At 38.0% G+C, this 25,070-nt stretch overlaps 1 pseudogene; it reads left to right on the top strand.

The window, feature by feature from the left end:
* The first annotated feature begins 818 nt into the window (after positions 1-818).
* On the top strand, positions 819-4,365 carry LOC135698353 (uncharacterized; annotated as a pseudogene).
* Positions 4,366-25,070: the final 20,705 nt, after the last annotated feature.

The following is a 25,070-nucleotide window of genomic DNA, read 5'->3' as shown; positions in this document are numbered from 1 at the left end:
TCACTAGAGGGCTTTTCCGGTTATAAACTGTACCAATAATAAATGCCATTTACTATTTTTATTATTTTAATCTCTTCAATAATCAAAAGGAACGCTTGTTCAAATAATCGAATACATACTGTAATCCATATCAGCTATGAATGTCACCTACCTTTCTATATATTGATACACTACTCGTTAACCATTACTTACACGCTAAGAATAAACTATTCACATTTGATTAATATTTAATTCTTAAACATATTAATATTGAAAAACTTATCAATAATTAATAATGTAAATTTCTGGAAACATATTTTTTCAAAAAATATGCGCTTAAATTAAGGTTAAATATATTCAAACTTACAAAACAGTTACTATTACATTTTCTGGTTATGTGATAACAAATTTTAAGCATTTATTTATAAAATTTAGGTTTCATTTCATATTGTGTGAAATTAGATAGTTTATTCTTAGTGTGTATCAAACTCATTTTGACATGACAGTTTAAAAACAACAGTGGGTCAGAGTTGATAATAGAAGAGTTACGCAGACTAAAATCAAAATTTACCTATCGAACTGTCAAACTGTCTACCTATCGAGCCTAGTAGACAAACTGACTGTGTTGCGTTGGAAGTATTGTTTGCATAAATAAGATAACATAGGAAACTTTCACAACCCAGGTGAAGTCATTCGAGGTGTGATCAAAAACAAAGGTTGCCAAAATAAAAAAAAATGCCCATTGATCGACATCAGTGTTGCAAGCTTCACTCTGCGTAACTCTTCTATTATCAACTCTGCAGTGGGTAATATACTCTGAGAAACATTGTCCACACCTAATGGATAAGCGAGCCCAACGACATCATTACTTGCGAAATGAGTTCCAAGGAAGAAAATACGTCCGTAAGGTAAGCTGTAATTGAGCAAGTGTGATAGTTTTTGGAGAGGCTTTCATCCATTTATGTTTTCTGTACCAAACAAAAATAAGCCAGCCCAAGGCTGCAACACTGTTCTTTATAAAATGTGTTACTAACAATATGAAATTTTAGCCTAAACCCAAGTACCGCTTTGCGAACACTATAAACTGGAACCTCCATTTATGAAACAAAACGGTAAATCGAATTAGTGCGTATCTCGTTGTTTGGGATTGACTTCGTAAAAAGAAAACTCGTGAAAAGAGGTTTTAGAAAATATTGTCAAATACCCCACAATATGGGTATTTTTTTAATCAGGGTGACGTGTAGGGACCGGAAATCGATGTCTGACGCCATTTTGAAATCCAAGATGGCGGCTTCCGGTTCCAGAGAAACTTCGAAATTCTGTCAAATAGCCCACAAAATGGGTATTTTTGGAATCGGAGTGACGTGTAGGAACCGGAAATCGATGTGTGACGCCATTTTGAAATCCAAGATGGCAGCTTCCGATTACAGGAAAACATGGAAATTCTGTCAAATACCCCACAATATGGGTATTTTTGGAATCGGAGTGACGTGTAGGGACCGGAAATCGATGTCTGTCGCCATTTTGAAATCCAAGATGTGGGCTTCCGGTTTTAGAAAAACTTGGAAATTCTGCCAAATACCCCATAATATGGATATTTTTGGAATCGGAGTTACCTGTGCGAACCGAGAATCCATGTCTGACGCCATTTTTAAATCCAAGATGGTGACATCCGGTTACACAAACACTGGGAAATACTGTCAAATACCCCACATAATACTACAATAGATCAATTTACGAACAAAGAAAAAAAAAAAACCCCACAAAATGGGTTTTTGGAATCGGGGTGACTTATTAGGACTAAAAACCCATGTCTGACGCCATTTTGAAATTCAATATGGCGACTTCCGGTTGCATAAAAACATAAAAATAATGTTAAATAACCTACAATATGGGCATTTTAAGAATCGGGGTGACATGGTGGTATTTGCCAATTTTTCTGTAACCGGAAGCCGCCATCTTGGATTTCAAAATGGCGTCAGACATAAATTTCCGGTTCTTACACGTCACTCCAATTTCAAAAATACCCATAGTGTGAGGTATTTCACAGTTATCCCAGTTTCCTTCAATAAAAAATAAATCGTTGTTTGGAATTTACTCAATAAAAAAAAACCTCGTTATTTGGGATTTACTTCGTAAAAAAAACCTCGTTATTTGGGATTTACTTCGCAAAAAGAGGGACGTAAATTGAATACTGCGTATAAAAATACTTCGTAAACGGAGGTTTCAGGATATTCAACAAGTTTCAGGCTCATCGTTACCAGCGATGCAATCAATTGACTCCTCAAGCGAATCGGATTTTGAAAGCTTCGAGAATTAAAGTAGAGTAGAACCTGCTAATGATAAACTAAAGTTTATAAATGAGTACATTACAAAAATCAATGAAACCCGTTGCTTGCCATCAACAAGTGTCGTTTTATCAACACCATCGAATAATGTAGATGCTGCTATTCATGAAAGATAATCACAACCAGGACTCTACATTTTCGAATCTCTAAAATGAACTCATGTTTTGTTTCTCTCATACATACGTGTTCGACGCTTCATTTCTGTAACGCCTAGCTAGACTATCAGCAAGAAACGAAAATAAAAAAGCAGGACGCTTAGAAGGAAACGCTGGCTGTGGAACTTCTCGTCGTTGCTTTGCTCATCGCTTTCATTCTAACTAACGTCGATTTTCTAGTTAAACGAAACCTCATTATGACTTTCAATCCCCTTTCACGAACACTCTATCACCGCTCTTTCAATTTGTTTAAAATGCGTTATGTCTCGTTTTCGATCATTTTTTTTAGATAAATATATGGATGGAAGATAAATTAAAAATATTACTTGTTATCTTCAAGTGTTTTCACGTGAGAAATGCTTTAAATGTGTTATTTCATGTTCCGTCATATACGTCATGAAACCTCTGTTGATGTGTTTCATGAAAGAGAAAACTATCAAAGTCGAGCGCTCTTTCGCTCATCCATTTCACCGAAGCTTGAAAGGAAGACCAATGGAGCGACGGGAGAAAGAGAGACAAGCGATTGAACATTTGTTTGTGCACGCCGACTGAGGTTCTGTCGGCGAAGCTGTTCGACTTTAACAGAAAAAGAAAGCCAGCAGTCTCTTCGTCGCATCGATTTGGTCGATTGAAGCTGATATTGTGACGCCCTGATCACAACAACCCGCTGATAACGAGAATCTTAAATCTAGTTATTTAGGAGACATTGATTCTTGTAGTTTTGAATCTATGAGATGTGATGATACCCGGAATGATTTCAGCAAGGTGTTTGTGCTATTTGTGTTGGAAATATTTCCTATTCTTTTCTCCTTTTAGGATTGTTTTGAGGTGAACAAATAAGCTTGTAACATTCGTTCCTGGCTTATTGACTTCGGATGATTTGTTCATGGTCCTAAATTTGTACATAAGACATAAGTTAAGGCAAAAGGCTGTCGTGGATCTTCTCAAGATGCTAAATGTAATCACCGGGAAGAAAATTTCGAATAATTTGCATCTGGATTCCCTGATCCAAACGATTTTCGTCGAGTGTATTTCTATACTAATTGTCAATGCAAATTTGGTAACCATGATCCAGTAAAGGGTACCATTTGCAAAGTTCCGGGATGCAATTCTATTCATTTCGATTTCTTTGTGGTATTGCCTATCGAACAACAACTAAGAGAGGCGGTTCGCAAATACAAGACGGAGATAGATAAATACGAGAAATCAATACACAAAGAAAAGATCGCTGATATCAGTCAAGGATCAATGCTAACAAAACTGAAGGTAAACGAAGAAGATAAATTCATTTATCTTTCCGTGAATACGGATGGTGTCGCAGCGTATCGTTGGACGGTAAATAAACCATGTTACCCTATTGTTGCAGTAGTGAAAAATTTGCCTCCTCGTTTGCGTTTCAGCAAGCATAGTATAATTCTTGCAGCGATTTGGTTGTCGAAAAGAGATCCAAATATGTGTCTGTTTTTTAAAAAATTCTGCAAAGAGTCCAAACACCTGCGAAACGGTTTGAAAATTGACTCCGATTCATATAAAGTTGTCATGCTACAGGCTTGCCTTGATTCAATCGCCAGGCCCAAGGTTCAAGGAACTACTCAGTTTAATGAAAAATTTGACTGTTCAATATGCCTCCATGGTGGAAAACTCATGAATGAGAATCAAATTCGGTATCCTTTCCAAAACTCAGAGCAAAGGGAAGACATTACAAAAAGGCAAATAATGTTGGAAGTCAAAAGAACCAAAATTTGCAAAGCATGGAATCAAAGATATTTCTGTTTTTTTTTTTTTTGTTTGTGTCTGAATTCGATATCATTTAACCCGTAAAAGCCCGGGACAAACTTTTTATTTTCAAAAATTTGTATCTCAGAGATGCCATGGACGATTAAAATGATTTTTTTTTAACATCATTCCGGTGAGTTGTTCTTACATTTGTTGGGTGGTACTCCCCCCCAGGACCCTCCCTCTTTTCTATTTATTCAAGAATGTGTTGGCACGGGGGTATATTTTCAATCTTTATCATATATCTTACATATCATTGCGACAACATATTGATTTTTTTCGTGGAACTCCTGGAAATGATAGAGAACATTCATAAGACCACATGGCTACCATGAAATCGGTTCCGGATGTTCCGGATTATGGTTCCAAATGTTCGAATGTATTGTCTGTCATAACAATATCAAGCAACATATCAAATCACATCTACTCGACGAAATATGACCAATGGCACTCAAAACGACGTCCACAGAGCCATATGACCACCGTAAAATTTGTTCCGGATATTCCGGATTATGGTTCTGTATGGTCAACTTTGATATCGCTCATAACCATACCAAGCGACATATCAAATCACATCTACTCGACGAAATATGACCAATAGCACTCGAAACGACGTCCACAGAGCCATATGGCCACCGTAAAACCGGTTCAGATATTCCGGATTATGGTTCCACATGGTCAAATTTGAAATCTCTCATAATTATATCAAGCGACATATCAAATCACATCTACTCGATGAAATATGACCAACGGCACTCAAAACGACGTTAACAGAGCCATAAGGCAACCGTAAAACCGGTTCCGGATATTCCGGATTATGGTTCTGTATGGTCAAATTTGATATCGCTCAGAACCATACCAAGCGACATATCAAATCACATCTACTCGACGAAATATGACCAATGACACTCAAAACAACAACTTTAGAGCCATAGGGCCACTGTGGAACCGGTTCAAGATATTCAGAAACAAATAAATAGAGCTATTTTGATAACTTAGAATAGGTTTCCGATGATCCAGGTAATAGATTAATTTTCTTAAATTTCATTTAATTTCATTTCATCAAAACATATGTACTCGACGAAATCTTTATCACCAATGCCAAATAAAAAAAAATATAAAATCATATGACGGCTCCAGATATTTGGATGCAGGCAAATCCGTTGTCTATCATTTTTTTAATTCGAAGATTTCAAATATTTGGTAACAAATTTACAAGGAGACATAGGTAAGACTATTTTTTTCCTTGATTTTGTTTTCCGTCGATCTTGTTTTCCGTGCTTAGCACCAATGCTACTGACGCCATAGACGCAGCTCCCTGGCCCTACATATCGACCCATCAACCCCGACCAACGGCTTTACTTCCCTTACGAGGGAAGGCGTGATCAGAGATGTTATACCTCAGAATATCCCGGCGGTGCCGACTGGGATTGAACCCAGGCCTGCTTGGGTGAAAGGCAATTACGCTTACCACTACACCACCAGCGCCGCTATTAGTGAGACTATGAAATATCTCTGTCATCATTCATCATTTAGGGGTTGACGTTGACAAGCATTTAAAATGTGCATGAATGATGTCTTCATGGACGAGAGGTGGTTATAAAATCTCTACGAAACGGTATGCGTAGCTTATGGACAGGCCTATACATATAGTCGTATATGAGCCAGTTTCCACATTTACTCTGTTTTCATTTCAACTTTCACTAGGATGCTCCACCTGCACTCAGCAATCTCACGCACACTTTTGTGCAACATTAAATAAAAATCACTGACAGTGAGGATCATAGTGGAAGTTGAACAGCATATTGTTGTATTAGTGAACAAAAATAAAAATGCCATCGTTCTAAGAGACATTGCGTATAATACTAGTAGTAGTGTTGGCACTTAGTCTATCGATTATAATCATTGCTTTACCCTGGTAATTGCATCTCTGGTCGCCATATTCAGAGTTTTAAAATGTGTGAAGTAATTGAATATTTTGAGTTTTGTGACGAAGAGGAAGACGCCTGCTCCAACGTTACAATTTCTGATATTGGTAGCTCAGATGAATCGGATGACGATAATGCCGGGTATTTTTTTATATTTATTTTTAGATTTTTTAATTCTAAACCTACGCTATATACATGGCCGTGTATGCAGTTCAAAATCAATTACACCTGCTTTCATCGGTAAAAATCAATACCGATGGGAGGTAACTTCGAGCGAAAGTGCATTCGTTGGTGGTGAATTTCATCTACTCAATATTGGGCCAGCGAGTCATTGTAAAAACATGAAAACTCCACGACATGTTTTCGAAGCGTTCTTTACAGCCGAAATTATTGAAGAAGTGGTTTCTTGTACAAATGGCTATGGCGTACAAAGGTTCTCAGAAAACTGGAAACCTGTTACAAGAAACGAAATGCTAGGATTTATTGCCATCTTGATTGCGACCGGTCGAAATAAACAGAACCATGTCAGTTTGGATCAACTATGGACATCAGATAAAGTTTGGCGGATTGAGTTCTGGTACTGGTAATGAGTAAAAATCGATTCAAGCAAATCTATATTGGCCTACGGTTTGACGATCGGTCCACTCGTCCTCAGCGGTTCCAAGTTAGCAATGACAAACTTGAACCAATTCGATCGGTGTTCGACAAGTTTGTTGTCAGGTGTCAAGATAATTACGTCGCTCCCAAAAATTTGACCGTAGACGAACGACTGTGCCTTTTCAGAGGTAAGTAAAGATTTAAATTAAAATATTGCTTAAGAGTATGAAAGAAAATGTAGTTTGTATTTAATTCTTTGACACAAGTGTTTATAAGCATCGTTAGAAGAAAAAATCAATAGGGTAAGTGTGCCAATTATGGCACAAGTTCTTCAGTTTTTGGCCCTAACGCCTAACTTAAATTTAAAATAAATTTTCATGGCTTTATTTTCATAGATATACGACAAAATCTAAATTCTAATCGTACATGTAAATAAATGGTGTAAAAAATGAATAAAAAAATAAAGGTAGGGCCAATTAGAGGACCAGTAGGACCAAATAATAGCTCACTTACCCTAGTTCACATCGCCAGATCTGCTTTCCTTGATATATCTATACAACGAGTTCACGATTTGATAAAAACGGCTTTACATTTCTTCGTATCCACAGGACACTGCCCATTCCGCGTTTATATAAAATCGAAACCCGGCAAATATGGGATCAAAATATGGGTTTGTTCTTCAATTCAAGGATATATACTAAACTTGCAAGTATATACGGGCAAGGTGAATAATTTGCCCGAAAAAAATCAAGCCATGCGGGTGGTCACTGATCTCGTCTTTCCAAATTTGAATGAATGGAGGGAGGTAACAGTAGATAATTTATTCTCATCCATAGACCTCGTCAACTACCTGTGGCATAACAGAACTTACTATACAGGAACAGTCAGATCAAACAAACCCTTCATTCCACCAGAATTTCTAATTTCAAAAGGACGAGAGTCAAATTCAATCATTCAAGGATTCAGCACATTTATGACATTGACGTCATATTTTGAACGCAAGAGAAAGAAACCCATCGTCTTGATTACTTCAAAAAGCATCCAAGAAACAGATCCTCGAATTGAAAAACCGGAAATATTACAATATTACAATCATTTCAAGGGTGGTGTCGATGCAGGAGATCAAAGAACGAGAAATAAAACCGTTGCAAGGAGAAGTCCAGTGTGGAGCAAAACAATTTTCTTTGAAATTATTGACATTGGATGCCTGAATGCATACATGATTTTCATTGAGCTGTACCCAAATTGGGAAAATTCAAATCCCAGCCGACATTCCGAATTTTTGCGAATTCTTTCAGAAGAACTGTCGATGGAACAAATGGAGAACCGATTGACAGCTGGTCACCTTCCACAAGACGTAAGTGATGGAATTCGGGATCTTCTATCGAAATACACAAATTGCACAACATGTGGATTGACAGCAATGATAAAATGCGTATTGTGTTCTAAATTTTTTTGCAATTTTCACAAAAATGATACTGCACTGTATGTATGCAAAATATGCGATGAAACCCCAAATTTGACTGTTAAAAGGATCCCCAAATCTGATCATCGTCAACTTTGTCAGATATGTACAAAACGGAAGTATAAACCAATGAGGACAAAATCAATGTGCTGTTTTTGTCTGCCCTCTGTTTGTCAAAACTGCTTAGTTGAAAAAACCTTTTCAGTGTGCATTTCTTGCATGAACAAGTGAAACCTGTATGTAATTTTTAATTTTATGAATAAAATGATAAATTCCATAAACTGTCAAAGAAACAATAAATCTTCAAATTTCAAAGTATCACCAATTGAAACGGTTTTGGGTATCTTAGGCAGTTTATATAATTGCATCGTCTTTCTTATGTCTCTTTATGAATTTTAAACCAAATATTTTAAATATTAGAAACAAAAATTGATAGACAACGGATTTTCCTGCATCCAGTTCGGACAAACTAAAAAATTCAAATCTCAAGCATAAGTTAATTCACCTATGAGTTTTGCCTTGCAATCACTCATGAGGTTCAAAAAATAATTGCTTTATATTTTGGAGTTATTCATAGTTAGTACTGTTATCTATTTTACATTTCATACAATTGGTAATTTGTATCTACAGTAGCTGATCATCGTCCTCGTGCCACCGTGGGTCTCTAAACAGTGCTGTTATTCTCTCTGGGAGGCTCGTTAATGAATGATATATGAGAGGATGATTTTCCAAACATTGGACATGATGTTGAAAATATAGTTTTTGTTATTGTTTTGTTAGTGCCATTGGTCATATTTCGTCGAGTAGATGTGATTTGATATGTCGCTTGATATGGTTGTGTGAGATATAAAATTCGATCATACGGAACCATAATTCGGAATATCTGGAACCGGTTCCACGGTGGGCCTGTGGATGTGATTTGATATGTCGCTTGGTATGGTTCTGAGCGATATCAAATTTGACCATACAGAACCATAATCCGGAATATCCGGAACCGGTTTTACGGTTGCCTTATGGCTCTGTTAACGTCGTTTTGAGTGCCGTTGGTCATATTTCATCGAGTAGATGTGATTTGATATGTCGCTTGATATAATTATGAGAAATTTCAAATTTGACCATGTGGAACCATAATCCGGAATATCTGAACCGGTTTTACGGTGGCCATATGGCTCTGTGGATGTCGTTTCGAGTGCTATTGGTCATATTTCGTCGAGTAGATGTGATTTGATATGTCGCTTGGTATGGTTCTGAGCGATATCAAATTTGACCATACAGAACCATAATCTGGAATATCCGGAACCGGTTTTACGGTTGCCTTATGGCTCTTTTAACATCGTTTTGAGTGCCGTTGGTCATATTTCATCGAGTAGATGTGATTTGATATGTCGCTTGATATAATTATGAGAGATTTCAAATTTGACCATGTGGAACCATAATTCGGAATATCTGGAACCGGTTCCACGGTGGGCCTATGGCTCTAAAGTTGTTGTTTAAAGTGTCATTGGCCATATTTAGTCGAGTAGATGTGATTTGATATGTCGCTTGGTATGGTTCTGAGCGATATCAAAGTTGACCATACAGAACCATAATCCGGAATATCCGGAACCGATTTTACGGTGGTCATATGGCTCTGTGGACGTCGTTTTGAGTGCCATTGGTCATATTCCGTCGAGTAGATGTGATTTGATATGTTGCTTGATATTGTTATGACAGACAATACATTTGACCATTTGGAACCATAATCCGGAACATCCGGAACCGATTTCATGGTAGCCATGTGGTCTTATGAATGTTCTCTATCATTTCCAGGAGTTCCACGAAAAAAATCAATATGTTGTCGCAATGATATGTAAGATATATGATAAAGATTGAAAATATACCCCCGTGCCAACACATTCTTGAATAAATAGAAAAGAGGGAGGGTCCTGGGGGGGAGTACCACCCAACAAATGTAAGAACAACTCACCGGAATGATGTTAAAAAAAAGTCATTTTAATCGTCCATGGCATCTCTGAGATACAAATTTTTGAAAATAAAAAGTTTGTCCCGGGCTTTTACGGGTTAAGGTTAGCTATGACTGTACATTTTTAAAATTTCATGTTATAAATTACTAATTCTTTTTCAGGTTTCCCTCCTGATTATATGCACAGTGTACTTTTGAAAGTGGTAAAAATGATGTGGGAACTTTTTACTGCCACCTCAAATCATAGTAAACCATTTTACGTGGGCCTTCAACTAACAGAAGTTTAAAAGCGAATGATTGTCATTCGACCTCCCAGTTCCTTTCTTCGTTACCCAAGAAAACTAGAGGACATTAAGAAGAACAAAGCTACCGACTGGGAGAATATTTTGTTTAATTATTTTTAACCTTGTTTTTTTTTTTTGAATTCTTCGAAAACCTTTCATGGACCACTTCATGTTACTCTCTTCAAGTTTTTTTTAACTTACTTGATCCACATCTTTCGCTCAAACAAATTGACGGTTGTGAAAGGTTTCTACATAAGTTTGTGGCAGAATTTGAAAAATTGTATGGTGAAGATAATATGGTGTTCAACATACATTTGTTGACCCATTTATCTGAAAGCGTTCCCCTTTGAGAGTTCTAACGGTTTGATTCTGAGCTACAGGACAGGAAATAACCACCCAGTAATTCAAATGAGTAACACATACTTTTTGAACAGGATTTGCCAATACACTCAAATTGCAGATACGTCCCCAGTTTTTGGGTGGCATTCTCGAAATTGGAATTCAACAAATAGACAGAATCTAAAATTTGACATTCGACTCTTGTATAACATTCCAACTAATATTTACACTGAAGATATCGAAGAACGTGAATTTAGTTACCACGATCGAGTTTTTATTGGAAACACTCAATATCGTGGAAACAAGTCTTGTAAAAAGCTCGGATATGATGATTCATATATGGGGTTTTTTTTCTTTATTGAACAAATATTGACAGATCGAAGTTGTGAAACATACATAGTTGCAATGAAACTCATATCACACAAAATTTTTGATAACATGTTTTCGTATTCCATTAGTGATTTGTACAAGCTCATAAAAATCAATAAAAAATTTCGGCAATGCGTGAGCATCTCAATTACGTATGATGCAGAAGTAATAAGATTTATATCCTTGTGTAAATATAGCAGAGATTGATTGATGTTAAAATTATTATCTAAATCGTACCCAGAAAAAAAAAACGAACGAATAAATAAAATTACTTGCTATTAAAAAATGTTAATTCATTCATTACAAATATATTTCTTGCCAATGGTCAATTGCCTATTCTTGATAGTAAATAAGCCTTAATTAACCATAATTCTCAACCATGCATAAGGTTAGCATGTAGTCTAAACAAAGTATTAGTTATAAATAAGTTGCTATAATTTTCAGTTATGGGATACTTGGATATTTGGGACGCTTAAAGTTTCATTTTTAGACAGAATTGTTGGATGTGTATTATAAATACATTTGAAGCAAGTGAAACTACCAATGATTGCAAAATAAAAATAACGGTCTCATTTTATCCCTATTTTTGATTAGATATCAACAGCTAAATTTGAAATCGAGCTGTTTCATTTTTTAATTCCGTCATATCATAGTGAAAACTTAATATGATATCAGACTTGTTCAGCTGACTGTTGAAATCAAATCGAGTTTTCTTTTTGATATCAATAGCAAGATTTGAAATTCATTTGCTTTCATTTTGTTAACCGACTTTGCTCGGGAACGGTCTCGTTCACTGTTTTGGCGACTTTATCACACAATTTTTTCATCTGAGCTGCCGTTTTGATGACTGTAGCTTTTACCTTCAGTTTCCTCTTCATAATTTCCCAGTAGTTTTCAATGGGCCTGATCTGGGGACATTTGGGCAGAACAAACTGGACTCCGTTGTCCTTGTGCTTCCTGGCTGTAGTGACTCCCAAGATCCGGCCAAAATGTCACCGGACCATAATGTGCATGGATGAAGGGCATAGTTTGCTTCTGAAGGAATTCGCTTTTGTAAACCTCCGAGTTAATCATATTCTTAGTGAAGAAAACCTTTGCCTTCTGACCACAGCTGCAAATTCCCTGTCAAATCAGATATTTGCGTGTGAATTTATCCGCAAAAACAAAATTAAATCTACCAAGGACACCTCCTAGAGCCTACGCCTTGTAAAATGTTTTCTAGGAAAATTCAACACTTTAGCCAGACGTGGACCACGATGGATTTTCCAGGTTACTGTGCACTTTTTTGACGTAAGACTACGTCTTTGATTTCTATATGGGGGTACACTTTGTGAAAACCAAAAATGGAACATGTAACCAATTAAGAAAGATTTTGAACTTTGATAACTCAGCTGCCCCTGGTCAATTTCAATAATTTTATCACCAATCGATTAGAAATATGGCTACGCATCGATAACAATGCTTCCGAATGTTAATTTTCAACAAGAAACTATTGAAAAACTGGTAAATGTCCAGCATTGTCCAAAAGCGTCGAATTAACTAACAAATGCACCAATTACCTACATGCATATACTGCTTCCCCAGCACAGTCGTCAGAGAGTAGTAAGTAGACGAAACAAGTCGAAGTGGCACTCGCCTTCGATCCTCGGGCGCGTGCGAATAGGGAGGATGGAATTGCGTAATATTTTGCACACTCATCGCCATATTCAGAACCACACGCAAATTCTTCGAGATAACTACCATCCGTCGTCTGGCTCGCCGTGGCGGTGTCTGGCGTATCTCTGGTCTGATTTATGAGGTGTTCCTGAAAAATGAGATCCGTGTTGCTGTCACCTACACTAAACACGCCAAGCGTAAGCGGCCATAGATGTCATCTACGTTTTGAAGTGACAGAGACGCACTCTGTTTGGTTTCGGAGGTTAAATCATCACCAACTTTGGCAACAAAGCGGTTCTTTTCATAGCCACCAAGCTTATTACAGTAAAGAGTAGGAATAGAATTCATCTACCTGTTTGTCCATATTCAGAACCAACGAACACAAAATGCTCATGTAATAAAACTGAAAGCGATCAACTTTGAATCGCCACGGCCGGATATGTTTGATGGAAGAAGCAACAATCTAGCATCTAATTCGACGAAGACGGCAGGAAACATTTGTGAAGCCGAGTTATTTACGAAAGAGAGTGTCGATGAAGAGAATCGATCAATGTAGATAGGACCTATTGAAAAGTGACGCGAGATTTGTTTTCCGTACTGAGCTCCAATGCTACCGACGCCCAGAAATAAGAAGTTAAGTGCCGGAACTCAGTGATGAGTAAATTTGCCTCATGTTTTCCCAGGTTTTTCTAGGATTTTCCAAGGAAAAATTCCCGAATTTGAGAAAAGTAAAGATTGGATTGGTACTACTCCGAGACTGAATAAAATTTTCGTCAATTTCCTTATTTTCTGGCAGATTTTTTAGGTTTTCCACAACCATGAGACAAATTTACTCATCGCTGAGTTCCTGAACATTTGGCGATTATGAGTGAACTAAACTCAAATTTGGGTCGTTCTCATTCGCCGTGTACGCAAAAGGAAAAGAGCCAGTGTCAATACTTGATAGCAAACTACTCATAATGGGAGGATTCTTTGTAGCTTTTATACCACTTGGTTGCACATCATTCTGCTTTAACCTGAAAACATATAAAAGAGCGCTGCTGTATGGCATTAGCTCATCACCAAGGTGGTCATACTCTAAAAACGGGCCTGATAGGACTAGGAACTATAAATAATAATTAAAATCTCAAATTTACTAAAGTTGAAAAGACGCATCTGTGTCACTTGAAATTTCATACATGTAAACCACACAAACACAAGAAATAAAGATCGTTTAAAGTCAAAAAAGGCATTAGCTCATTTTCGCTTCGGACGGCGTGGTGAACAGCAATAGCAGCAGTAGGAAGGAGTGGACTAGCCTCCTTCACACCTAACAAGCAACAATTGACTGGTTGTGTAAATGAGGCGCCAAGCGTCATCGCAAATTTCTTCGATAACCGCTATCGGTCGTCTGGCTCGCCGTGGTGATGTCAAACGTATCTCCGGTCTGATCTACGAGGTGTGCTGAAGGTGTTCCTGGAAAATGAGGACCGTGTTGCTGTCACCTACACTAAACACGCCAAGCGTAAGTGGCCATGGATGTCCTCTTCAATAAAACGGCCCTTTTCAGGGCCATCAAGCTTACATCACTAAAGAGTTGGAATAGAATTTATCTGTGTTTGTTTGTCCATATTCAGAACCACAAGCCCCCAACGACCATACAAAATGCTCTCCAGAGTTGTAATCTTGTAACAAAACTTAGAAGCAGGGGTGCAAGTGATTTTGATTGATTCTCTTAATCAACTTTCTCTTTGAAAAAAAATTACTACAAATTTGGTACGCCTACAATTCAAAAACGGAAAGAGTTGAGATAATAGATAATTGATCAATTAAAAGAACTAAATGCTCTTCACATTTATTCCGTCCACTAGCGGTCCTACGTCAAGCTTCCGTTCGTGCCCCTAGGCACAGACCCTTCTACTTTTTTTTTTCTACGCTCCTCTTGCATGGTGACTATCTCCAAAACAAGAGTGTTTTATGAACTGAAAAAATACACTGTTATTCTTGTTGTTGTCAACAAATGGACGTCAAAAGCTTTCGAAAACGTCCATTAGGAGCGCTTTAATAAACAAAAGCGTTTGTTCCATTACTAAGTGGGCCATGGTTTACGTCAAACCGATTACATGATAAAGCTACTTTCTTAATTCCGGATTCTAACTGGACCCCACTTTATGCATAGTTGAAAACATTTTCTCAACGAAAAACGCAATGCTGAGTTAGATTTAATTTGCTGGTTTTCAGCTAAGTGTTATTTAAAGCACTTGCACAGTTATTTATTCAGTGCTTTCTATGCCAAATAATGCATGAACTTGTATATTGTATGGAAAGCCTTGATGTTGCTTGGGCAACGAATGAAAATGCAGTCCGAACGTGTCTTTTTTATTGGGAACGGTTAAAATTTTCCTGTGAAACATGGAGTTTTAGGTTAGTTAACTGTTTGTTTACATACGTTTATATCTTACGTTTGTGCAGGTTTCCAATTCGCTAACCAGATCGGTTTTATGTATGCAGCGCTTGAATAATACCTGTAGACTAAAAATATTAGAATACAAGTTAGAGATAACATAGGCATAGGAATCTAACTAAAATTTACCTCAGCTACTTTACAGCTCATAAATTCCGACGCACTTCTGGTGCACGTAGCTTTACCACACTACTTGACCTACAACATACACAAATTTTTCGTATTAGTTTTAGTTTTCATGTTTGTATATATTTCCCTACCTTACATTGGCATAAGCGATAGATAATAAGAATTCAATAATGTTAAGCTAGTTTTAAGGTAGATAGATCACTAGGTAATATATTATGTTTAATTATTATTCAGGCTACTTCCTAAATCTCGCACACGATGATTTGCCGATTTTCTTCTGACAGGTGAAGTGACAGTAGACCTGCATGTAGTTAGATTGCCACCGCTAACATCACTCCGTTGCGCAAAGCATCGATACAGCGCCGCTGCATCAATGACCTGAATGAGTAGGTGCGGTGTCGCACGAAGGGCGTACGCAACACCTGATTCTCCAACTTGAAAGACCAGAATAAAAATCGAACCCACCACCTCCGGTTTAGTAGTACCATGTCTTAAGTGACTAGGCTATCTTAGGTCAGTGTAAAATAATACATTAAAATCATCTCGTCAACGGGCGAGGTATTTTTCATAATAACAATAAATAAACAACAACAATCTTGGCGTGTGGGCACTAGCACTTGTTCTTTTCGTTTCTATGGCGAAGTTTCCCTCAAGGATAAGATATTTTTGCATGCTTCAGGATTCTAAACAAGAAGTTCAAATCAATTAAAATTGCTTTCCTGCTATGGGCTGCTCCAAATATTTTCTACAGAATCGTCTCGTGATAAACATCTACACACCCTGCGGGCATCAGTTCAATGAAATCTATTCCTGGAAGCATAAAACCACTATATCCTATTTATCATCACGCTACAACAGAATTGAAATGTACGCAGAAATAAATTATTCCCAGAAGAGTGCCCGCCGATAAAAAGCTAATGCTCGCTGGAATTGTCGCAAACTAATGATCGCGAGCATTTCACAAGAAAAGCACCTTTTCCCGTTGCCCTTTTTTCGCAAGATAGGTACCAACTGAGAGATCTTCTCGAAACTGAGACCATCCAACTCCAAAGACAACATTTACGGACGATAGCGAGCGTTCTAGTTCCAACACTGCAGAGCATCACAGTCGCCTTCATACCTACAAAGCACAGCACGCGGACTATCAGATGACTCTCGATTTATCAGTCAACTGTCGTCGTCAGGAGGAGGCCAAAGAATGCATCACCAACCAAACCCAAACCGTTCGACTGCCCTTTGCCGTTATTGCTTCTACTGTTTGCATCAAAAACAACAACAACAACAACGGTGATGATGATGACTATGCCCAAGTTCCAGGTGCAAAAATAAATAGCCCAGGAAGACGACAGCAGCAGCAACAGCGTTGGCGATTGTGACTGGGCGCATTCAAGAACAGGTTGAAATCGTGAAGATGTTGGGCCCAGGTTGCACTTTTGCGTGCATCGCATTGCATCTCATTGCGCATTAGTATGCAATCTTTGACTTTTTCTCATTTTTTATAACAGAAGGCAGAAATTATCTGACTTGATGTTCGGTTCGTTTCGGTTCTGTGTGCCATTTTTATCGCTGTGCCTTTTCACGACGACGGCGACGACGACAACGATGGCGATGAAACTTAAAGTTCTGACTGTCTTGTTGGAGTAGGAACTTTTGCATAAATCTACATAAACAGTGACAACATGAGAGCAAAAAAAAAGGACAGCCCTCTGCCTGTTGGATTGAGTTACCTCGACTGCATGTGTAGAGCAGACCTTAGAAAGGAAAGTATGTCTGCAGTCGCGGGGAACCAGATTAGATATCATCAGATGGGTAGTCACTTCGACATGATTCATTTCGAAACTGAATATCGTCTAGTTAGGAACTGGTCGTGGAGCGTCTTCAGTGGGCTTTTTGGAAACCTGCTATCGATCTTAGCCGTTGGGGGTAAGCTGGAAGGGTTTTAAGTCATCGGACTTGTACAAGCGTTGCACTCTTAGTCTATGCTCGTAGTAATGTCTTACTACTTAAACATAACCTAAAATGGGACTAAGGGACATTGCATAGTTTTGTAATTATCATTTACTACCCAAAACAGGAACTGAAAACGTAAAAATTCCGAGAACTTGTTTTTCTTCTTTGGTACTTTGAGTTTTTCTACAATTGTTAATTGAGAGCATTCTAAGCCAGAACCATTTTTGCATTGGGGGCTGTTCATAAACCACATATACATATTAGGGGGAGGAGGAGTTTGGTTAATGTCTACGGTCCATGCAAATTTTAAAAAAATAGACGATTGACTACGCCAGAGTAGGGCAAGGGGTCTAAACCTCTAAAAATGTTGTATGTTGATTATGAATAGCCCCTTAGTTTACAAATTTCCTAGACTGGACCGGGAGACTCATTGATGTGGATAAACATCAGAGGCAATGTAAAAATTACGTTAGTCAAGTAAAGCTCCGTAACGTGGGTAGATCACCTTTTCGTGGTACGTTACGGGATGTAAGATCTACCACCGATTCCTAGTCCTGACTACTTCAAACTAGGGGAACAGGATTTTTCAGTAATCCAAGGAACACATCTTAGTCCTTGTTACTTTTTTATGCCTTGTTGATAGTGACAAGACTCGGCTTTGTCTACCGAAGATGATCTTGAAACAAGGAAAAAAAATGAGTTAGTTGTCTTCATCTATGTGATTCCTAATCTTCTATTCGTTGTTCCCTAGTTTGAGGTGGTTAATACTAGGGTTCTGATGCATGGTCATTATCGGTGTCATACCTTAATTTTGTTGCTAAGGAATCCAATTTTGACTGACAAAGGGGCGCGCCTTTGGAAGGTGTTTCAACACTCCGAAGGGTATAAATAGCGGGACCTTTCAATTAGAGTCGGATCCTTGCGATAAATGCAAGAGTGGCAACTGTAAAAAAATCGAATACTTCATCATTTCTCAATAGTGATGGAGTAATACGACATGCACTAAACTAAGGACACGGGATAGACTACAATAGATCAATTTACTGGTCGCAGTAGTGTTTGGTCCCGAACAGAGGAAAAAAAAAAAGTCAAGTAAAACCATGTGAAAATAGTAGAACTTGATTTGTTGAATTTTCAAAACGTTTTAGTCTATGTAAAAATTGGCGACATCCCAAAATATTGTAAAATTATATCGAAAACTTTCAAAAAGTTTGTTGCTTTTCAGAAAATCTATTGCGTTGAAAGCAGTTATTAAGATTGGAAGCATTTATTTATTACTCCCAAACTACGATGCTAAGATTCATTTAATTTGATTAGTTTAGTTTTCTGTGTACGTTACGGCAGGTGCCATGTATTATAAAAACCAAATTTAAAAAGTTGTACATGAATTTAAATTTTCCAAACCCCATTGAATAACCTCTTGTTTAGTTTTGACGCATGAAGCGTTCTCAAACAGTTCACTCACCGAAATGTTCATTAGATGGTAAATGAGTTCTCTGTACCATTTCGGGCGCCAAAGCGTAACTCGATAGCCATACGAAGAGTCTAAGCAAACCACGCGTAAACGCAAGGACATCGACCTGCACAATTATGCTTTCAGGATGTGTTGACCAGGCATACCAAAAGTACCGCCTCATGACAGTATTTCAACGGCTGTCGCTTTCTTTTTCCTACGACAGCCTTGAGATTGAGCTATAAGCGACAGCCCACAGTGAGGCTGTTATACGACATGCAACGTTGCCGTCCCGTGCAGTACACGACAGCTCGTTCTTAGTCATGTATTTTGTTCGTTCGGCTATGACAGCCTCGGATGGTCTTTCGTAACGTTCCTCGTACATACAACAAGCAGTCCGTCAAACTGCCGATTCGTTGTTGTTGTCTTTGAAATTTTGTTTGTATGCCGTAAGACTGCTACTACACTACCAGTGTGACGCCGAAGCTCGTTCGGTTGCTATCATGTTCATGTGCTGCCCATTGCAAAATTTGCATCCGATATTTTTTGAAAACACGCGGTCTTGAGCAGATCAGACATTCCGACATTCCGGCGAAAAATATAAGTCTACCCGACACCAACCTGACTTATACCAAACCCCAACCCGATGTTGGCCCGACATTGACCCGACATAAACACATAATTGACCCGACATCGACCCGACATTTGGCCGACGTCGATCATAAATTGACCTTACATTGATCCGACATCGGGCCGACATGTCTATTCGGGATCATACTTCTGGTTTTCTTCCATACTCCACTGCCGTGTATCAATTGTATATAATGTCTCGTGACAGCCTTTTCGAGACAGCCACTTGGGTAAGCTGAGGGATGTCGTCGGTTTGTGAAAGCTGTCATGACGACATAAACATTGAAACCCTGGTCATAAAGAAATGTGTAAATACAGCCAATTCGGTTCACTACGTTCCAAGCACGATGATTTTTGCAAAGCGGGTATAGATGCGACTGTTCTAATACAGCTTTCATTCTTTCGTGCGTGCGCTGTTACCAATACACTTCGAATTCAGATCTGAACGTACGGTAGCAAGTGGTAGTAAAGCACACAAAGCAACAGTCAATTCAGGTATAAACCAACTGTCGCGGGAAGGCTGTACTATTTGGAAGCCTGGTGTTGACCCGTCCCATCCTTTCATGCACTTCGGGTGGGAAGCGAATTGGCATATGCGTTAACTTGATAGAAGAAGAATGCTTTCCTTCGTATTTCTGTTAAAACTAGTATTTCAAACATGACTTGACTATCGCTTGTTTCGTTCGTCAAGTGCTTCAGTTCATTTCATTTGAAGCAACAAAGATTTGTTTCAATTGACGCAATGAATGACTCGAAACGAGATGGAAAATGACAGGTGGGCAGGAACTCACGGTCTCCCAGTGTTGGTGAGTTCTTTGCCGTTAATGTTCACGAAAAGTTCACTATTTTGCCATACAGAAATTCAAAACAATCTGCGGATTAGGACAGTTTTTGACCTGTTTCATACGACCGGAAGGTCACATATACTGGTCACAAATGCCGTGCCAAACTGATTTCCTAAGCAATTAATCAATCTTTGATGTGAATTTCGCTAATAAACACGAGGAGCATTTCTTATAGCAAAACTTGCCATAACAAAATGGGCGGTTCATTTTAGTAAACAAACTAACACTTCTTCCGACTGTGTCACATCTGTTACTCGCCTAGGACTCGAAAACTGCTTTCTTCGGTTTTCCACTTTCACCTCAATACGGCTTGTCACGCATCGCGTTGTCAAGCATCAAAATATAGTATCCGCACAATATCGGGTGCTGATAGGGATGGAATCTGGTTTATATGTAACGGGTGTTCAATAAAAAATGAGAATTTTTTCAGTCATATAGCAAGTAAAAAAAAAAATTTCAACGAATTCAGTATTTTTTAATAAACATGTTTATTTTTCGAAAAACAACGACAATGAATATTGGAGAAGAGGCCCTGGTCAGCCGTACGACGCAGCCCAGTGGCAGGCGCGTAGGCATAATGTTACAGTGACAGCGGGCCCAGCACAGCAAAATAAATTATTTGATCCCGGGACATACTGCCTATTATCAAACGCTGCTGTTGGTAAAGGCCTTGTCACTGGCCTGGTACGACGCAACTTAGTCGTGATGCTCTTACAAGAGCGCTGGACGGCACTGAAATCATTCTTATTTTTTATTGAACACCCGTTTTTTTTTTTTTTTTTTCCTATGTTGGGGACATAATACCACCGCGACCATTACTTTGATCTATTGTGGTGTATCCTCTTTTTATTTATGCCAAAACGTAGCGGTAAGCCACTATTATTTGAGTAACTACCACTACTGTTGTAAGCAATCATCCCAAGCAGGTAATACATTCCTTATGAAATTTATTACCTGATTGGGAGCAGCAGCCCAGATTTCCCAAGATCTCATCAGACCCTTATCAAGATATCTGCATCGTTTATGAAATAGTGCAACACAGTCACACAGCAAATGTTCAGAGCTTTCACTCTTTAAGTTACAAAAGCGACATTTATCTTCATGAAGTTTACCAATGATTTTCAGGTGATATTTACAAGGACAGTGTCCTGTTATCAAACCAGTGTATGTACTCAAATCTTTTTTTGAAAGATTAAGTAACTTTTGTGTATGAAAAGCGTTCGGCCTTATAAAACGTTTAGATTGCCGAGAATTTAAGGTACTGGTCCAGTTGTACTGTACCTTTGTTTTTTTCCCAGTTTTTTAGCTCAATTTTTAAAGCACAAAAAGAAAGTCCAAAAAATGGTTCAGGACCGATGAATTTCGTGGATGACCCTATTTTTGCCAATTGATCAGCTTTTTCGTTTCCTTCGATTCCACAATGACCAGGAACCCAATAAAGGTTAACCGTATTTCGACAGGACAGTTGCTGTAATAGTTTAGTACATTCCCACACCAGTTTTGACGTGTAAGTTTTTGATTTCAAAGCATTCAGCGCCGCTTGACTATCTGAACAAATGCATATATTCGCATTTTTATAGTTTCTTTTTATGCAAATCGCTGCACATTCTAAGATGGCATATATTTCAGCTTGAAATACTGTCGGCCAATTTCCCATGGACACCGAAAAGTTAACCCCAGGGCCAGTACTACCAGCCCCGACCATATTATCTTGTTTCGAGCCATCTGTATAAAAGATTAATGATCCTGGACTAATATTCAGTCTTCCTGCATCCCAGTCAACGTGAGTCACACCAGGAACTTGGAAATTATGGTTGAAATAATGTCGCTTTAGCATGCAATCTTCGTTCATCAATATTAATGGACTTATCTTAAACTCTTTTAGAATGCTCAAATGTCCAATAAGATCTCCATCGAAGAAATTCATGGACCGTTTGAGCCTTAGAGCACTTTTCTCTGCATCCAGTTGAATAAATTGATGAAGAGGAAGAATATTGAGTAAAGCATCCAAGGCTGTAGAGGGAGTACTACGCATTGCTCCAGTTATGGAAATAGTAGCAAGCCTTTGTAGCTTGTTTAGTTTGACTTGTGCCGTTTGTTGCTTAGTTTTCGGCTACCATATAAGTGAGGCGAAGGTAATCCTGGGTTTAACTATAGCCGAGTATATCCAGTGTATCATATTTGGCTTCAGACCCCATTTTTTTCCAAACGTTCTTTTGCAGGTCCAAAAAGCATTTGTTGCTTTTCCTATTTGTTGATCAATATGTTTGTTCCAGCAGAGTTTACTATCTAAAGTTACTTCTAAAAACTTTACGTCTAAAGATAGTGACAGCTTTACGTCTCCTAGTTTAAGATCATTGATAGAGATTTTACGTCTTTTAGTAAAAGGTACAATAGTTGTTTTTGTAGGATTGATATTCAATCCCTCATCTTTGCACCACGATAGCGCTTATCATCGACGTGAAAGATGCATTATCAAATGCACCTTCAATATCAAGAAACGTTGCTAGTAGAATGTCCTTAGCCGCAAAGGATTTTTCTATTTTATTAATAAGAGTATGAAGAGCTGTTATTGTTGACTTGCCTGACTGGTAAGCAAATTGTGCCTTACATAATGGTTTTTTAAGAAGTATTTCTGATTTGACATATTCATCTATGAGTTTTTCCATTAATTTCAAAAATATTGATGACAGGCTTATTGGTCTAAATGATTTTGGTGAAGATTTATCTCTTTTGTTCGCCTTTGGTATGAATACCACTCGGACTTGTCTCCATTTTTTTGGGATGTATCTCAATAAGAAACTAGACTTGAACAATTTAACTAAAACAGGAATTATTATAGATTTACAATTTTGAATATGTGGTGGAAGAATTCCATCTGGGCCAGGGGATTTGAAAGAACTAAAGAATCTATCGCCCATTCAATTCTTGAGTTTGTAAATATTCTAATGGCAAAGTTTTCAGCCTCTTCATTTGACATTTCTAGCCCACATAGTGAGACATTTGTTTCGGTAGATCTATCACGTTCACCACGGTCTGAAGATGTGGCATTTTGCATGCAATCATGATTTTGTAGTTGATCATCAGTAGGAAGGGACCCTGGATAATGGGTTTGCATCATCAGTTCCAGAGTTTCTTTTGAGTTTTCATTAAAATGTCTGTCAGTCTTTTTGTGAGTTCCAAGACCGTTAGAATGATCTTTTGAGAGAACTTTTTGAAGTCTTGCAGTTTCAGGAGTGTTTTCTATGTTTTCACACATGTGTCTCCAATCTTTCCGCTTGGATCTTCTTATTTCTCTGTTATATTCAGTTAACGCCTCTTTATATTGAGACCAGTTTGAAGTAAATTTTGCACGGTTGAATAGTTTCCTAGCTTTTTTCCGTAATTTTTCTAATCTATCATTCCACCAGGAAACATCTCTATTAGTCGAGCGCTCCTTTGTAGGACAACTGGCATTGTAAGCCTGATTCATGTTAGTTATTAAGTCATTAGCAACTTTTTCTAGCTTTGTAATGGTATCAATATTATTGAAAATGGGTTCATGTTGACTCTTCATAATTGTGCTATATAGTTCCCAATTTGTTTTACGAGGATCTTTATAAACCTCCTTCAGTATATCATTAGCCTTAAATTCAAACATAATTTGTTTATGATCAGATAAAGAAATTTCGTCTGATACATGCCAATTTACTATTCGATCAGAAAGTATAGAACTACAAAGAGTAAGGTCCAAAACTTCTTCCCTTATCGCATTAACAAATGTCGGGGAGTTCCCTTTGTTACATATGTCAATATTATGTTGTGAAATGAAATCAAATATACACTCACCCCTTTTGTTGATTCCGGAGCTGCTCCATATCGTATGATGGGCGTTTGCATCACATCCGATGATAAAAGCCTTATTTTGGTTTCTGCAATGAGAGACGAACGCTGCAACTTCTGGAGGAGGTGCATCTTCAATATCGCCAGGAAAATATGCGGATGCCACGTAGAGCATCGTTTTTCCTTTTGTCGTTGGCACCTCTAGTGAAACTGCAGCAATATCTCTATTGATGAATTCTGTAATTGGTGTAATTTTGGCATTAATATTGACAAGAATTGCAGCTCTTGGCATGAGCTGAGAATTGTCATATATTAACTTACACGGTTGTGTAGGCATTCCTAAGATCCTGCTTTTATAAGTCCAAGGCTCTTGAAGTAAGGCTACATCCAGTTTTCCTTTGATAAATGTTTTGCTGAGAATAGCTGAAGCTGCCTTTGCGTGATGAAGGTTTTCTTGTATAAACTTAATGCTTGTTCCAGTCATTTTTGTGAGCTTGATATATCTTGAAGGGCATTTCTAACTGCCTTTATTCTAGTTTCGGTCGATGTCCAAGACGATCATCTTTATTCAAACTCGAATTTGATTCGGAGCATAAGGCGGGCAACGCAGAATTTCCAATATTCTTTGTTCCACTACTTTCTTGAGAACACTCATGAGCATTGTGAAAACATCCCTCAACATTTGCAGTAGCATTGCAGCTTTCACCAGGTTCACTGTTAGTGATGCCGCTAGCTTCTGTACCTCGTTGATTTGTCTCACGCATCTCAGCATCCTCGAAAATTTCGTGAATTCTAGAACTTGTATTGGACTGTTCTGAATCGCCCTTTTCCTTTTTGCCACCGAGTTGTTGTGATTCCTCATTATTTCCTGATTTCCTTGAGGATTTTTTTTTTAGATAAGTAACTCCGAATTTATAATCCAAAGTGAAATCGCATTTT

Source organism: Ochlerotatus camptorhynchus, unplaced genomic scaffold (genome assembly GCF_037179485.1).
Source record: "Ochlerotatus camptorhynchus isolate MF236.1 unplaced genomic scaffold, CSIRO-AGI_Acam_v1.1 ptg000085l, whole genome shotgun sequence".
Taxonomy (NCBI): Eukaryota; Metazoa; Arthropoda; class Insecta; order Diptera; family Culicidae; genus Ochlerotatus; species Ochlerotatus camptorhynchus.
This window is presented reverse-complemented; position numbering and strand designations above follow the sequence as displayed.